Source organism: Mastomys coucha, unplaced genomic scaffold (genome assembly GCF_008632895.1).
Source record: "Mastomys coucha isolate ucsf_1 unplaced genomic scaffold, UCSF_Mcou_1 pScaffold9, whole genome shotgun sequence".
NCBI classification, from domain to species: domain Eukaryota; kingdom Metazoa; phylum Chordata; class Mammalia; order Rodentia; family Muridae; genus Mastomys; species Mastomys coucha.
Genome location: NW_022196915.1, coordinates 19,283,934 through 19,301,467, shown reverse-complemented (window position 1 = coordinate 19,301,467; position 17,534 = coordinate 19,283,934). Strand labels below are relative to the sequence as shown.

General features: G+C 48.4%; 1 protein-coding gene across 8 annotated transcripts in view; it reads left to right on the top strand.

Moving 5' to 3' along the window:
• Window positions 1–17,534, top strand: part of CUNH10orf71 (chromosome unknown C10orf71 homolog) — a 49,147-nt gene that overhangs the window by 20,313 nt on the left and 11,300 nt on the right. For 3 of the 8 annotated variants that reach the window (XM_031362274.1, XM_031362267.1, XM_031362269.1), the window contains exons 1-2: window positions 3,207–3,413; window positions 3,526–3,636. The exons of 2 other annotated variants lie outside the window; for them this stretch is intronic. The gene's annotated coding sequence lies outside the window, so the exon portion shown is untranslated. 3 more of the 8 variants (XM_031362268.1, XM_031362272.1, XM_031362273.1) reach the window with 3 other exon arrangements.

The window sequence follows — 17,534 nt, the reverse complement described above, 5'->3', positions numbered from 1 at the left end:
GCACTCCTTGTAAGTTCAGCCCTCGGTGCTAGGCACTGAACCAGCATAAGCAGTCAGCACCCCTCTGTGTGCACACAGGTCTCATATTCCCAAAAGAGCATTATGGTTTGGATCTGAAATGTGCCACATAGGCTCATGTTTTGAGCATTCTGCCCCAGCTGTTCGGTATGTCTCAACCCTGCCCCAACTCCTGTGCTAGGGATTAAACCTAGGGCCCCATGCATGCTAGGCATGCTCACTAAACCAAGTCACCAGCCTTCCTTTAATTTATTCTTTATTTTAATTTTGTGACAGTAGCTCACAAAGTTGCCCCAGCTAACCTTGAACTCACTCCGTAGCACAGGAAAGTCTTGCACCAGTAAGCCCAGCTGTGGAATGACTCTGGAGGCTATGGAGCCTTTAGCGGGTATGGCCCAACTGGTAGAAATAGTTCACTGAGGGTAGTGGAAGTGTCTGAGTTTCTTCCCTTTTCCTCTTAAAGCTCTGGGATAGCAAACAGCTCATGGGGTGGAGGAAAAAGGCTGAGATCAAGGGTATGTAGTGTGTGGCTCACTAGTGTAAGAGCATTGAATAGTAGGAGGTACAGTATAAGCGTTCTGTATGTGCTGGCTAGTTTTTTCATTTTATCATCAAGCCAGGAAGATGCACCAGGCTCCCAAAGACATTGACAGAAATGATTCCCAAAGAAATCTTGGGAATCAAGTTGCTTTAAAAAAAAAAAAGTCACCCATGTCCAGGTCACAAGAGTAGAAGAATCAGGTGAGTTACCTCAAAATCTTTGCAGAGATGTGAGCTTCAAATAACCAGAGCCAGAAACCAGCTATAAAAGCCATTGTGCACTGCCCTTGTACCCACTTTCACCATGTCTAGTTCGCACAGCTACAGCACAGATTGAAATTACTGTAAGATGAAGCTAGCGCTCATCATGTGCATCGAGGACACAGCTCCACCATTTTTGCTCCCACCATTAAGCAGATAGTCTGCCCCTGCTATGAGCTGTCACTGCAGGGATGGGATATGGTAACACCCTGTATGAGGACAACTTTATTTATGCTCCTGTTGAACGGACAAGCAAGCCTTGTTTTTCTAGACCATTCAAAGCACAGTGGCTCACATAGCACCCATGAGTCTACATTTAGAATGGTGTCTTCATTCACATTCTTTCCACGCAGCTCATGGCTCCTGGGCTGGAAGACAGTGGTCACTTCTTCTTGGCCAGACCCCAGGAACCCTGCCAGCTCCCGGCTATGCAGACCCTGTGTTCTTGATCCAAAGCCCAACTGTTGTCTTTGCTGGGGGTGCTCTGTGTCAGTGTGCCTGCAGTAACTAATTCAGATGTGGGATCCATCACTTGGGGAAGATGTAAGCTTTTCCCGAGGCAGATGGATTCTGGGGTGGTCAGCTGTGGTCTGGTTCGCTTGCTCAGAGGTTCTTGCTAGATAGATGCCACATTTTTCTCTCCCAGCATTGTTGATAAAGCTGCCTGTCACTCCAGGCCCCCCTGAAGGTTCCCCTGGTCTCTTGTCAGTCAACCACTTCGAGCAAACAGTATCAGCTCTTGCCTCAGAGCACGGGTCACGGTTTCTGTGATCCCAAAGCAGGCATGAGGTCATGCTTGCCACCTGTGAGGCATTAGGAGTGACACTGAGGAGGGCAGGAAAGAGAGCTGGGAAGTCAGAGGCTGCACTGAATGCTTCAGCGCTTCTGGCTCACCCAAGGCAAATTCCACAGATATTGAGGTTTAGCAATTGGTATCGTCTAATGTTGGGATGGAGTGACTCGAACCGTGCACAGATGACAAAGGACTGACTATGAATTGGTTTATATGTGTAGCGGGGAAGAACAATCACTAAAATATCAAATCCATGGTTGCCTTTGGTATTGCTTAATAGAAAGCTCTATTTAAAAAAAAAAGTTGGCCTATGTTTTACTTAAAGGAAACTAATAAATGATAACCTACATGGTTTAGAATGTCACAAAAATCATGAAAAAAATAGTAGAAAAAAACTGCTAATACTTGATGAATCTTAACAATTTACAGTCGTGTATATATCTTAATTCCTTTGACCTTTAACCCCACAGAGCAACAGGTATTCTTTCCAGTTTAAACATAGGTTAAACTGAGGTTTAGCGAGGAAGAGTGTTTGGCTGTTGTTAGCTAAATGGAATCAAGGTTCTCCGCGAGTTTCTGTAATGTTTTCACTCCCGTTTCAAGTTGGCACCTGTCTTGGGTGGGATGGATAACACTGCAAGGTTCACTTTGAGTCTCCTTCAAACCATCTCTGTGTGCTGAGCCAGGAAAGTATTGCCGAGCCCACCTTGAGGGCCTGATGTTCACAGACTAAGGTTCAAGGCTAGGACAGAGGTGGCTGCCCTTGAGGTTCCCACAAAGTCAGGACAGGCCGTTCACAAATAGACCCAGGGGTATAGTACACTCCAGGGCTCCCCTAGGGTACTGAGCTCTGTATGTTTCTGGCCAGACTGGACAGCTTGAATCACTCGGGCCACAGACCAAGGGAGCATAAAAGGGGGCTTTAGTCAAAAGAGAAGTCATTCTTGCATTGAATCTTGACAGTTAGGGAGCTTTCACGGGACCAGCTTGAGGGGGATGAGAAGAGCAACTGAGAGCTAACACAGCATAAACTGAAAAAAGGGTGGTGATTGAGGGCCATGTAGGGGTAGGGAAGATGACCCCAGGCTAACCTAGGAGGCAGCTATAGAGAAGGCAGGTGTGAACTTATGTTGGGACTTTGGAGGTGGAAGTGGGAGTCCTTCCCAGAGAAGGAGAGGGAAGCCCTGAACTGATAGAAAAGATCTGTCATTGGTACTGAGGTTTTGCAAACACCAGGGCCAGGTTGTCGTGTGGACACTTACCTTGCATCTTCCCTGATAATTTCACATCCTTCTGCACCTCTCTCCAGCCTTCCCCTAGCCTGTGGCTGGCCAGATTATCTTGCTCCAAAAACATGGCAGAGTATAGCTCCTTACTCGAGGAATGCAGGCTGTGCTTGTCCAGAGCCGATGATGAAACAGGCTATTTCTGCTCTGGGACATCAGCAGGCCTCCGGCACCAACTCCAAGGCGTACGTTATCATGTTCCTAGCGTTTCTTAAGACAAATGTTTTCCTTCCCATCTTGAGATATTTTTATTCGAATCTAGGTTCTGGGATAGCCTTAGAAATCATTCTGAGCTGAGGCTGGAATCGTGGTGAGGGTCCAGCTAATCAGCAAACAATTTTCACTCCCCAAGTTATCTATTACTCGTGGCTGATCTGGATGTAAAAATAGCCTCTGGGGCTGTTTGTTTAATCGGACTGTTACTTGACACCACGCGGGTGTTGCTGCAGAGCTCACTCTTTGCCTCTTCCCTACCAAGAGCACCGTTTGGTTTCCTCAGGCCAGTCACTGCTTGGGTAAGCTTCCACGTCTAGCCGTTTCTGGCCACTGATTTTTGCCCAAGTGGGTAACCTGGTGAGACTCGGGCAGTTTGAGTGCTGAATCCTCTTTCCTCTCCTCTCTGGGCAGCCTGGCTAAGGGGGAAGAAGTTTGGGCAACTGGGCAGAGCCGTGTACCCTCCAGATCCTGGGAAGGCCTGTGGAACCAGCAGCTGGGACGCTCACACAGGGAAAACGGAAGGTACCATCTGCACGGCTGAGGGAGACTCAAGCCGACAGTAGAAGGGTGTCGGCTCTGGGAGGGGTCTAAGTGTGAAGGTGTGCAGCATGGTGTCTTCGAGAGAGGTAAGGGCACACTGAGTGCCCAAGTGTGTCTTGTGGGCCACGAACAGAAGATTTAGAGCGTACATGTGTGACTTTGTTCTCCCAGGGACCTGTCCCGGTGCTCAGCTCTTATGGCAGAGTTAGCACATACTCGTGAATACGTTTGATACTCTCATTGCCAAATGGGACCACCAGGGTCCCAGGTTCTACAGCAGAGTTGAAGAGGGAGACTCCTTTGTCACTCTCGGCTGTAACAGGGAGAGGCACTGGCCATGGGGACACTTTCTGCCATTCTGACTTATGAGCTTTGAAAACACGTGGGTCTCCAACACAAAGCCCTCAGCAGACTGCCTGTCCTCACGAACCCCAGGGAGCCCAGCCAGATCCCACAAGTCAGACTGGCCCAATCGAAAGCCACCCCTTTTTTCTGATAGAGAAGAATTGGTAAGTGATGAGAACACTTTTGAATATGAATATATGAAAATGTAATAGAATCAAGAAATATTACTTAGCACTTTAAAATACCTCTGTAAATACAGGAGTCAGATGTGCATGTTAAACAACATCTCCTTTTCCACCATTTGGAAACAGGGGTGCCCTGTGACTGGGAGCCTGGATTTGTAAATAAAGCTTCGTTGGCACACAGCCCAGCACGTTCATTTGCATACAGCCTGGCTGCTTTTACACACCTGCCCAGACTGTACAGCGTGCAAATTGTAAAACTGAAATCAACTGTGTGATCTTTTATGGAACAAGGTTGTTGACTGTTTGTGGGGCATGGGCTCTCAGAGCCGAGTAGAGTTTTAATCCACATGCACCCGCAGCCAACACAGTTCGTGCAAGCGAGTCTAATTAAATTCAAAACAAACACACAGAAAGACAAGAAAATAAGAACTTTGAAGCACTAACTTGGCGAAAAGAAACAGCAGGGATGAAAGAGGAATGAGACGGAACTAATCAAAATATATTATGCATTGTCAAAGGACTAAAAAAAAAAAACAAAATAGATTTAGAAAGAAAGAAAGAAAAAAGAGACTCCTGGGACAGGGCCTTCCTAGCCAGCAGCATCCTGGCTCTGAAGTCTCCTCCCCTAGGCCTGCTTGTCAGTTCTGGATCACACCGGAAGTGTTCCGTTTTGCCCCGTGGGGTTGAGGGTTACCTTAGCCTTAGAGGTACCAGTCGTGTGGAGCATCTGTGTGGCCAGCCGAGCAGAGTAGCTTGTGCTTATTTCGGAGTTTATAAATAGCCATCTCCGGGTGACCTGAGTCCAACCTGTGTCTGCCTCTAGGTCTTTGGGCGGAGAGCAAGTGTTCCTGCTTTGTTGGATGACCAGAGGCTGGTAGGGATGGGAGCAAATGCTCACATTAAAGAGGAAGTAGCCTGATAAAACGCTGGCTCGCTGAGACAGAAAGACCAGAGTAAGGACACCAGGCAGCCGGAGCTGTGAGAAGACAGCAGGAAAGGCAGCCTCGTGGCCTCAGCTCCTTGGTTGGCAGCCTTTTCTCAGTGAGTGTCTGTGCTTCCTGCCTCTCTGCTCTTGACTCGGACTAGCAGGGGGAAGCCCCGTGTTCTGAAATAGCTTACTCCTCCAGTCACGGCCTGTCTCAGTAACTGAGCCCTGCTGGTAATACAGAAGTTATGCTGCCTTGCTTACTGCCTGCCTTTTGGGGTTCTAGTCTGTCTACCCAGGGTTAATGGAGAGGAGTGAGGAGCTTTAAGAGAAGGTCCCTGAGGGGTGGTTCACAGGGATGGTCTTCCTCAGTAAGATCCAAGCAGACTAGAGTGTGTCTTGGCTTTGTTTCTGTTGGTAGATTTAACCCCATTTCACCAAATCTAGCCAGTCCATAGCCCTGGTAATCCCATAGATTTTTGTTTGTTGTTCTTGCTTGTTGTTGTTAAAATATAAACCAGCCTTAAACTCCAAATCCTCTATCTTTAACCTCCCAAGTGCCAAGTTTCGAGAGTACAGGAGTATGCCACCATGCCCTGCCCATCTTGGGTTTCATTTAGTTAGCCGAAAAAACTCCAAGCGCCTCTTGGCCTCTGGTTGATTCCCAGGGGCTTGCATGACAGGAGCTGATGGGAGTGGCTGAAGGGGAAGCCAAGGGATCAATGGAGGACAGAGATCAGGCCTCAACAGGGAACTTGTGTTGTACACGCCAGTGCTGAGCACATCACACAATGTAAGCCGCAGTGTCCATGTGAACATGGCTGTCTACGGGGCTAGTACAGTATGGAAAACACACAGCCTCCTGGAGACAGGGGAAGGCAGAGTATGTCCTTAGCTTGAGGACCAGCCTCAAGTGGCAGATGGATCTGAGGTGGGGCAAGACATACTCTGATCTGGGCCTGAGTACGCTGACCTTAGAGGAACCTGACAGCAAACGAGTTTGAAGAACCCAACAGGTTATCGGTGCTTCTCTTGGGACTTGGGAGCGTGTTCTCACCCTGCTCGCCGAGGTCCAGCTCAGATGGGTTGTGAGCAAAGGGCAACATGCAGCAGGATTGGCTCCCAGAAATGATTCCCAGTGTTCACACTCAGCTTCAGTGGGAGCCCTGGGCTCTTGGCAATATGCTGCAGTGTCTGGTGGTGGTGGTGGTGGTTACTATTGTCTTTGGTTTGAGGTTTTTTTGGTTTGGTTCGGTTTGGTTTGGTTTGGGGGGGGGTTGTTTGTTTGTTTTGTTTTTCTTTGAGAGGTCCCTTTCTTCTGGGACTCCCTGGCTAGGTGGAGAGACAGATATCTCCCCCACCCCCAGCCAGTTCCCATCTTAAAGCCTTGGCCCAGAGGAAGGAGGCAGTGCTGGGCCTCGGTCAAGGCATCTAGGCAGGGTTCCGAGGCTCTTCAGATCTTTCCTCCAGCCTCTCTGCCATGACTGGGAGCTGCCCACACACCTGGTACTGCTGAGCCTCACCTTTGAGGGGCAGGTGACATTGGAGCAGCCTCTTAGCTGGCTGTCCTGAGACTACCAGGCCACATGCAGTATTGTGCTTTGGGGTGGGGTGGAGGTGTCAAAACCTGGGCATTGGCAGCTCTAACAAGCTAGCCCCCCTGTCCTCAATGGGCCAACTAAAGAAACAAGTTCTGGTGAATAGAAGAGATGTAGTTAAATGTGGTCACATTGGAAAGAGGAACAAAGAGGCCCGGTGATCCCCAAAGCCATATTTAGGAATCCTGATATTAAGTTTAAGTTTAAACATTATGTGCATGCCCTGCTAGCTCTTGACAGTAGAATAAGAGACTCCTAAGTTTAAGATAAGGTTTAAAATCATTAGCTGGCCATTGTCCAGCTCTGTCCTCTAAGGCAGTCTAAGTTGTCATGACTGTGTGAAATCTCCCTAAGAGACCAGATCTTCCTCTGGGTAGCTAGGCTTTAGCCCTTCCCTTCTGCTAGCATGAGATTTCTGGGGGAAAATTTCAACTCCCTAGGAACCTTTGTTTCAATATTCTGATAGCCAAGAAAAGGCATTAGTGTCTATCTCCTTAGAATTCTCTCTCTCTCTCTCTCTCTCTCTCTCTCTCTCTCTCTCTCTCTCTCTCTCTCTCTCTGCAGTCTGGCTTTGTCTGACTCTCACAGGAGGTAGAGCCCAAGTGCTGCAGAAGACAAAGGTCAGAGTTCAAATACACAAGGCTATACCCATTCCTCAGTTTCCACACCACAGCCTCCATTCAATGACTAGCTACATATTCCCAATGGACAAGGCCTTAGTATGTCTGGATTTATTGTTGAGGTCACCTTGCATCATATGTCTTGGGATCCCCTTCGTAGAAGCAGACATTGAGGCTTAGAGAGGTTAAATAACTTGCCCAAGGATGCACAGCTAACAAGGAATGGAGACCAGAGAAGGTCAACAGAAGAGGTCTACCCAAGACTAAGAGAAGCCTCTGGAGTCTTGCTCAGCCTCAGCTCAGCAGAGGAGCTCTCTGCCACTGCTGTCCTGATCCATCACAGTCAGCTTTAAGGGTAGACATGAACTTGAGATATATATATATACATCCAGGCCACATTGTATCCTGTGGTGCTAATTCCCATGTACTGAATCCTCACTCCATACAAATCTATTGGTGCTCTTTGCTGTCCACCTGTTCTTTTGACAATCTCCCAGGGAGTTGAGCATTGCTGCAGTTGATTGGGATCAGAGTAGTGAGGTGGACCAGCCAGGTAACTCATCGAGTGTTCACAGGGCTGGGAGGTGGAAGCACTGGTCAGACAGAGCTACGTAACGTAGAGCCGTGGGTCTGAATCTTGACCTCTACTTCCTGGCCAAGAACTTAAAGGAGTTCTTCACCCTCTCTGAGTCTCAGTTTCTCAATCTAAAAACTTTCAGTACCTCACCTGCTAATTGGAACTCCGAACAAGATCCTATATAATGAAGTGTGTGGTGAGGACGAGGAATTAAACAGACAAGTTCAAGGACAGATGGCCAGGAGGTCCCTTCCGAGTGCCATCCATTTCCCAGAGGAGGGGAGGGAAGACATGAACTTGAGAGATATATACATCCAGGCTCCTGAGAGACTCAAGTGTGAAATCATAGCACGGGACTATGAGGAGCACTACAGCGCTGAGAAGGTACTCAGCCTTTGTTGGCATCCTAGAAAATGCCGTTGTGGCAGGAGCCCTTCCCCCTCAGCAGTGCCAGGTCCAAACCCCACACCACCAGGTACTAAGCCTATCTAGGCTCCACATTCCTTCTCTGTGAACTACCCCATGCAGTTGTTGTATTAAATGACAATAAATATTGATGGTATTTGGTGCCATGTAGTGTTGACCTCATGTTAGGCGCACAGCAAGTTGGAGTGGCTCTCATTCATGCATTCATTCCTTTGACAGGTAAACGTCTTGTCCCTGTGCTAGGCACATTCTCTGTGGGGACTGTGAGCACACAAGCCTGCCCATAGACTACCACCAGGGGAAATCTGCCCTTTCTCAGTGAAGCTTATCTGACCTTGTCAGTTATAGGGTTGAGACCTCAGGTTTCCAGTCCTCATACAGATGAAAACCGGTATAAACGGAGGTGGTTTGTACTGTCTCTATTTTACAATGACACATAAGAGACGTGTGCAGAGTGACACCATCATAGAGCCAGACTTCTGGCTCTTCCCAGTGGCCCAGAACCACCTCTGAAGCTCCTTCCCAACACCAACTCCTGAATTTTGAGTCCAGGGCAGGATGCCCATGGAGAAGGTGGGAGGGAAGTAGAGATGAATGTGGAGCCTATACATGAACAGAGCCACCCCCAGGGGACTTTGGTCTGCAGTGGCCAAGTCAAGAAGCCCTGCTAGGAATGCCTCCACAAGGCAGCCAGCAATAGCTCCACAACTCAGGAGGAGATTGAGGCTCTAAGACAATGGTTCTCAACCTTCCTAACGCTACAGCCCTGTAATAGTTCCTCATGTTGTGGTGAGGCCCCAACCATACGATCATTTTTGTTGCCACTTCATAACTATAATTTTTCTGCTATGACAAGTCATAATAGGAACATCTGTGTTTTCTGATGATTTTAAGCAGCCCCTGTGACCCAAAGGGGTCTAGACCCATGGGCTGAGAACCTTGGTCTAAGACTTGTGGTCTTTCAGTCGTGGTTATATTATTAAGCAGCCTTGCTAGGCTCACACCAAGATCCCATGTAGAAGCCTGTACTGGTGGACCCCACATGTCTTAGAAGTGGTATGGCCCTCCTCTGGTGATGTCCCTGGCATCAGGCATGCAGTTTGGGTGATTGACAAGGTGATCAGATCCTCTTTGGAAAGTATAGGTTGATCGGGATTCATCCCCATTCTGACAAAAGCACAAGGAAGTGGGGTCACAGATGGTCCAGAGGCCCTCTGCTCTGCCTCTGCTGCCAACTCCATCACTCCTATAAAGGTAGATGGACACCTCTGACTCTGAAGGGAATGGAGGCCCCTGTGGCTTGGCATCTGCACCTGAGAGATGTGGAGGGGGGAGCACCACCAACAGGAGGGTGATGCCATGAGGTCCTCCCTAATGCATCAGGAATACAGCTCTGGCCAAGGCTACAGCAGGCACTCAGAGGACTGACATCTCACGCTGCCCTGTCTGAGGTAGACAAGCACAGTGTGAGAGAGTGCAGCTGCTCGCTGGAGGGCAAGCTTGTCTAAGTGAGACTCCACTCAAAAGCATGCACAGCTGGAGCCTGCTGGGATGCAGAAGTATTCCAGATTCCCTTGCACCTTGCAAAGCCTGCTGTGCACACCTGGTCCCAACTCTGCTTTGGGGACATTGGGCTGCCATCATCAGGAAATGAGCCAGTCTACAAATCAGCACATAGAACCCAGAGAGCAAACTGATAAACACTGCCATGGTCATCAGGGATCCAGAGTAGAAGCTGAAAGGAAAGAGTCTGCAGGAGACCCCTCCATCCCAGCCTAGCTCTCCCCTCTTTCCCCCTGACTTCTCATTTCTCTTGAGACTGGGTCCTTCCTTGGGTCTGTGATCCCTGAAATCAGTGTCCTCGAGTCCTGGGTACACTAGCTACAGACTCAGCTCCAGGTCTAGGCAATGATCGTAAGTTTCTGGGAAAGTGGTCCCTCTAGACACTGTAATCTGGCAACCCAGACAGAATGAACTTCATGCAAGCTGAGCTGTATGATGGAAATGACTCTACCCCCAGGCTATCCCCATCCACGACAGGCCTGAGACAGCAGTAGAGACTACACAAGTATAACCAGTGCCTGGTGTGTGGCAAGTTCTAGGTAACTGCTGTCTTCATCCAAGATCCTGGCAGTGTGTTGGGTGTTTTCCTGCTGCAGGGATGAGAGATGCATTTATGTATGATTTCAGCTAGAGAAAGATTCAAACTTAAGCCAAGCCAGTGCTGCCATTGGGACCTGGTACCAACACTGAGGAGCCTATACTTCACTAGAGCCCTGGATCACTTTGAGAGTTCCTGGCTTTCTTATCTCCTAGCTTGAGGGTTACTCAAATCAGGCCAGACCTTGAATACTACAATGAGTTTTCTTTCTATTGTTACTGTAAACACCATGATTAAAAGTGACTTGGGGAGGAAAGGTCTTACAGTTCAGTCATCACTGGGAGATGCCAGGGCAGGAAGTCATAGAACTCAGGAGCCAAGAGGCAGGAACTGAAGCACAGAGGGATGTTGCTTGCTCCTTGTGGCTTACTCCACCTACTTTTTTTATACAACTCAGGACCATCTGTCCACCCTCCCACATGAATCATTATTCAAGCCAATTTGTTGAACTGAGGTTCTCTCTTCCCAGATGACTCTAACTTGTGTCTAGTTGACAAAACATCAACCAGCACAGGTTAAAAAAAAAAGTCAGATACAATAACTCTTCTAAAAATCCATGCTATGTGTTTACACATATGCTTAACAACCTCAAAGAGAGAGAGAGAAAGAGAGAGAGGGAGGGAGAAAGAGAGAGAGAGAGAGAAAGAGAGAGAGAGAGGGAGAGAGAGAGAGAGAGAGAGAGAGAGAGAGAGAGACTGAGACAGTCTAATGCCACCCAAAGTAAAAAGCAACCCATACCAAGAGTCCCAGTTCCTCGGGGAAAGGACTCTGGTCTCAGATCAGCCCTGTCCAGACTGTGTCTCCAGCACCAGACATGGAGCATACAGTAATTACTCTACCAGCACTAACTGGCTGCCATGCATGCAAAGGCTTGAGGTGCCACTCACAGGAGCCTTTTCTCAGCAGAGCCTACATCTCTGATTTTTAAAAGTTAAAAGGGATTATAAGAACACATCCACCAGACTTCAGGACAATAGCAGAGGAGAATCACCATAGCACCAGAGAGAAGAACCCCAAGGTGTAATTCAGATCCACGACTCTGGAGCCTTAAGCAGGAAACAAGCAAGGAGCCTGGAAGCTTTCCCCCAGTGAATATGGAGAGGAAATCCGTTGAGTGACTCAGCCAATATTAGGTGCATACAAGGGTGTCCCAGGCCTCCACCCTGTGGACACCCTGCTTCTCCCAACCTTCTTCCCTCTGCTGAAGGGAGACCACCTGAAGAAGCCTATTCATCTGGCCGTTTCATCATTTTCTGGTATAGACTGGATGTTTATGTCTTCCAAAATGTATATGTTGAAACCCTAATTCCTATGGGCTAGTGTTTAGAGGCAGGCCTGTGAGGGATAGTTTAGTTAGGAGGGTGGAGTCCTTATGAGTACCTCTAAAAGAGAAGACCAGGAAGACACCACCACCATGAATAGATAGATAAAGAAGATATCCATTCACAACTAGGAATAGAACCTCACCAGATAACATGTCTTCCATCGCCTTGAGCCTGAACTTCCCAGACATGAGCTTCAGTGCTAATATTTAAACCACCCATGTGGTATTTCTCCTGTAAAGGCCAAGCCAACTAGGATAGTCCCCTCCAGAAGTACAGAACATAGACAAGGGCCTCTGAAGCCACGGGGCTGTCAGGGATTGCACAGAGATTGCAAGAGCCTGGCCAATGGATGAGCAGCAAGTCATGTTCCAGAGTGAGGGGCTGGGCTGGGCTGGCAGAGGCTCTGTATTCACTGAGGCTTCTGAGCTGGGGACAAATGAGCGAACTGTCATGACTCACTCCTCTAAATGGCTCCTTGTGGTATGCATAAGATGATCCCTCCAAAGAGCACCCCAAAAGCCCAGCAAGAGGAATCAATTCCAATTTCCCAGGGCCTTCTGGGTGTGATAAAGTTAACCTGTCATGTCTTCTGTCTTCCTGCTTCCCCTTACTAAGAATGGAAAATACCATTCAATTAAGGCGATTACATCCTCCCAAAGATGTTGGACTTGGAAACCACACCACAGGCAAGTGGTCAAACCGGTGGTAGAACAAATCCCAGAGGCATCCTGTGGCAAGCAGCAAGCCTGGGGAGCAGAAGACAACAGTACCACACCGGGCAGCTGAGAGCAGGCTCTGGGCCAACAGAGTCGGCCCCAGCCCCAGCCCCAGCCCCAGCCCCAGCCCCAGCCCCAGCCCCAGCCCCAGCCCCAGCCCCAGCCCCAGCTGGACAGAAGTCAGCCCCGCGGCCCCATAGCACAGAGCCTTCTCCAGAGGGACCCATGTTGCCAGCCATATCAGCTCTTCTATTCTTGTGGATCACATGAAGAAAGCTGAGATGGCCAGGAATATGGACTGAGCAACCTCCTTTTCTCCACCTACACCTTCAGTTCTTCCCTGAGTCTAAGCCAGGAGCCAAGAGTAGCAACGAAGCCACTCAAACTTCAGCCCCATCTTCTGAGTTTCTTCCTGTAGAAAACACAGAGGAGTCCAGTGGTAACTGGGGCTGAATGGCAGCCAGAAACCTTCCTTTTCTTTGCACGTTGTGTTATACTAGGCAGTATTCTACACCTCTCGGTGCCTTCTTTCTCCACCTATAAAATGGCAACAAGGCTCTGCTCAACCCTCCTCAAAACAGTTATGAGAATCAAGCAAGACACATGGTGCTAAAGAGAGCCAAGAGCCACTAGGTTATATGCGGGAGTGTACCGTGCTCTGTGTCATCTTGGGACCAATACAATGCTGGCTTCTTCTAACCGTGATCTACTTTGGGTTCTATGAGCTGTAAGACCCAGAGTGCCAGACTGAAATACCAAGAGGGCAGTGTAATTCAAATTTCAGAATAACTTTTGGTATAAACACTTTCCACATGGATATACTTGTAATTTAAAGGGTGTTTACTGTCTGAAATCTGCATTTCACCAGTCATCTCATACTTTAGTCTGCTTGTTCTGCCCAGCCTAGGACTGTCAGGTCTCATACTGTGTCCCCTGCTCTGTGTGGATCCCAGAGTCATGTGACCTGGGTGCCCAGCCCAGCTCTATTGCCCATCAACTAGAAGGCACAGAATGTCTGTGCTGCCTCTCTGAGGCACTGCTGTCTCATTGCAGAAGTGACAGTGATGGCATGCAAGCTGGGACCCCTCCCTGGAGTCACCCATCAGGGATCTGATAGGTGGGACAGCTGTACTCATCATTGTGGGGTGTAAAAAAGTGGCTGGATATGGGTGGAGCTTCTGCAACTAAAGGCGGACACACACAAGTCTCCACACCTGGCACCTCTTGTGTTCTCCATCTGGGATGCAGGGAGGTCAAGGCACTCCAGCAGAGGCTGGACTATGTGGCACTCTCAAGCCTGGATTAGCAGCGGCCTGATCCCTGAGGGAGATACGGCGAGCATGAGGTTTCTGAGCTCTCAGCCTGCCCCCTATCTGTGTACCACACCCTCCAGGACGCTTGTCAGCACAGACATGCTCCACACCACAGCAGCTGACAGCTTTTGCAAAAAGCAAGCAGGCACTGGGCCCAGGGTATAGGGAACGTAGGCAAATTGGCTTCACTCCAATCATCTCCAAATGTTGGAGAGACAGATTCATACAGAAAATATGGGATGGAGCAGAATATGTAACATAAAAGAAATGGAGTCTACAAGGAGTAAGCCAGGTGGGGACATGGCAAGAGGTCATGCAGGGACAAAGAGAGAGATTCTCTGCAGAGGGGCCACGGCTCAGAGGAACCTGGCTAGGACATGTTCCTCTGACTGCAGATCCCTCAGACAGTGGGTGGTAGGCCAGGGCAGTCACAGGCCCAGAGCAGGGAAGTCACACTCATACTTCTGAGTGTGCAAGGGGTCTGGCAGTATACATCGATGCAATAACAGCTTACCCTGAGACAAGGTGAGAGCATTGCACTCTTACGATGATGCACCATGCCCACAGAGTGCATCTTAGTGCTCAGCTGGAGAAAAGGCTGATCCAGTGTGTGCCCTCACGTTTGGCTTCTTTGATATTTTCTTATTCAAAGAGACAACCTTCCAAAAGGAAAAGGCACAATACCCCATGAGTGTGCTTCTCCCCGCCTGGCTTAGTGCATCACTCACCAGTCCCACGTTGGTGTGTGGTAGGGGTGTATTGACAGTGTGCCGTTGTCTGCCTAGGGACCCTGACTCCCCAGTGTTCTCTGGAGTTCTTCGGGGTTGACTTGGCATACAGGGCAGATGTCCCACTGTGTATTCTGATACCCACCATTATACTGGTATCACTCGATGCCCATCAGCAATGTGGCTGTCAAGTGGATTCAGAGGGAGTCGTCATACACTGGCTACTCCAAAGACATCAAAACTATCCCAGCTTGGAGCATTGGAAGCAGAGAATTGGTGAGATTGTGGGGTTCCTCTGAGTTCTCCCTGAACTTAATTCTGACCTATACATTGTGAATGAGTGCCTGGAACCCAGCCACCTCATGAATGAGCTCTAAGAATAACCCAGTCAACCTCCCATCTTTGACCACAAGTAAACTTTGTAAGCTTGGAGGCTTGGAATCAATAATAAATAATAAACAAACAAACAAACCCACTTGGATATAAAAATCATCTAATTTGAAACTCTTTAGACTTCTGTGATTCTCAGCTTATCAGTGAGTCATGGAAAGAAATCTGTCCAAGTTGATTGGATAAGCAGAGCCCTGGCGGGAGGGAGAGATTTGCTGTGCTGTGGATGTGAGGGAGACAGTCTGGGGAGCAAGAGAGATGCCGGAGTGGTGAAGCACACAGACTAACAGGACAGACATGTGTTAAATATCAAGTCACGAGAGCTAGCAGTTGCAGGTTGGACAACATTGTAACAGAGATAATCAGAGCCTGTCACAGGAGTATGTGATGCCGTAGTTCTCATCCTTCAATTCTGCGCCCCTTTAATACCTCATGTTGTGGTGACCTCCGACCATAAAGTTATTTTTTGTTACTACTTCATAACTATAATTTTGCTACTGTTATAGATTATAATGTAAATATCTGGTATGCAGGACATCTGATATGAAACCCCTGTAAAAGGGTCCTTTGATCCCAAAGGGGTGGAGCCCCACAGGTTGAGCACTGCTGATATAATGGGAGACATGAATGGCCTCGAGACGTTGACTTTTTGTTGGGACACATAATCCAGGGCTCTGAAGCACGTGCATGAACTAACCAGGAAGCAGGCCCAAGAAGGAAGACAATAATTCAAGGCTCAGAGAATGAAGACCTTAGGGTAGAGCTTCACATGGTATGCTGAAGAAGCCAAGGAAAGGCCAGGGATAATCTAACATGAATATTCTTGGAATCTTGAAAGCCACTGAGGGTTCTAAACAAGAGGCTGACACATCAGACTTTATTTCTAGAAGCTGGTGGAGGGTAGGAATATCTATTGTCTCCTGCAGTAGTCCACAAGAACCATGATAGGACCCAGGGCCAGGGAGTAACATGCAGATAGTAGCAAATGGGCTAAAGACATCTTTAAAAGGAGTCTCAGGAGTTGAGGCTCTAGAACAGTGGGTAAGGAGGACCTGAGTTCAATTCCCCAGAACCCATGTAAAAAAAAGTTAGGGTAGCACGTGTCTGTAATTCCAGTGTACCTACAGTAAGATGGGAGGCAGAGACATGATAATCCCCGGACATTCCCAGACCAGCCAGTCTGGCACACACAGTACAAGTAGCAAACAAGAGACCTGAACAAAGTGGAGAGTAAGAAGTGACTCCTGGGACTGTCCCCTGATCGCCACATGAGCTCTGTGACAAGCACACACCTGCACTCACACACTTAAATCTACATACACACACAAGCACACACGCACACACACAGATGAATCTCAGGGCTAAGAAATGGAGGAAATGAGGGGCTCTGCACGAAGAAGAGAAGGAAGTGGCTTGTGTTTCTGAGGTTAGTGGAATTCCTAGAGACAGCACCTGGATGCTTTTTGAAACACGTGAGTTTGGAATGAGAGAACCACAGGCTTGGAGCTGGCTGGCAGAGGGCTGGAGCTTTGGGCTGGGACCAGACACTCAACTGGGCCTGGATACAGCCTGGTATATAGATGCTCGGGTGTGAGCCAAGTCATAGTTACCAAACCTCAGAGGTCATACCCTGTGTCCCAGTGAGTCAAGTTCAGTCATCCATCCCCAACAAGCCAATCAAAGGAACCACATTCATAGTGAAAAACAGAAAAGGGAGTTTTATTCAATGTGACACCTTGGGAAAGGGGACAAAGATACCCAGAAGCTTCCCCAACTCCATCTTAGGGTGTCCTGACATGAGGAGAGAGTTTTAAGAGAAAGCAAGAGATATGCATGACTGAACAGAGTGGCCAGGTGTGGTCCCTGCCCACCATCACCTCAGCTCTAATTCTCTTTTGCAAGACCATCTGATAAGTCATAAAATCTTTCTCCAGGAGTTAAGTTCCTCCTCAGGGTGACTCAAGGCCTTCATCCATTTCCTCTTCCCACATAAGACTCCTGAAAAAACTCAAGGTCCATTCTTTTTTTTAACCCCTGTTGCATCTCCCCTCCCCATGCTTGCCACCCCACCCTCTCCCACTTATTGGCCCTGGCATTCCCCTACACTGGGGCACAGAATCTTCACAGGGCCAAGGGCCTCTCCTCCCATTGATGATTGACTTTGCAATCCTCTACTATACACAAGCTGTCAGAACAATCAGTCCCACCATGTATAGTCCTTGGTTGGTGGTTGAGTCCCTGGGAGATCTGAGGGTACTAGTTAGTTCATATTGTTGTTTGTCCTAAGGGGCTGCAAACCCTTCAGCTCCATAGGTCCTTTCTATAACTCCTTCACTGGGGACCCTGTACTCAGTCAATGGATGGCTGTGAGCCTCTACGACTGTATTATTCAGGTACGGTCAGAGATTCTCAGGAGATAGCTATATTAGGCTGGCTTGTCCTTCCTTCAGTCTCTGCTCCATAGTTAGTCTCTGCAACTCCTTCCATGGGTATTTGGTTTCCTTTTTTAAGAAGGAATGAAATGTCCACATTTTGGTCTTCCTTCTTCTTGAGTTTCTTGTGGTTTGTGGG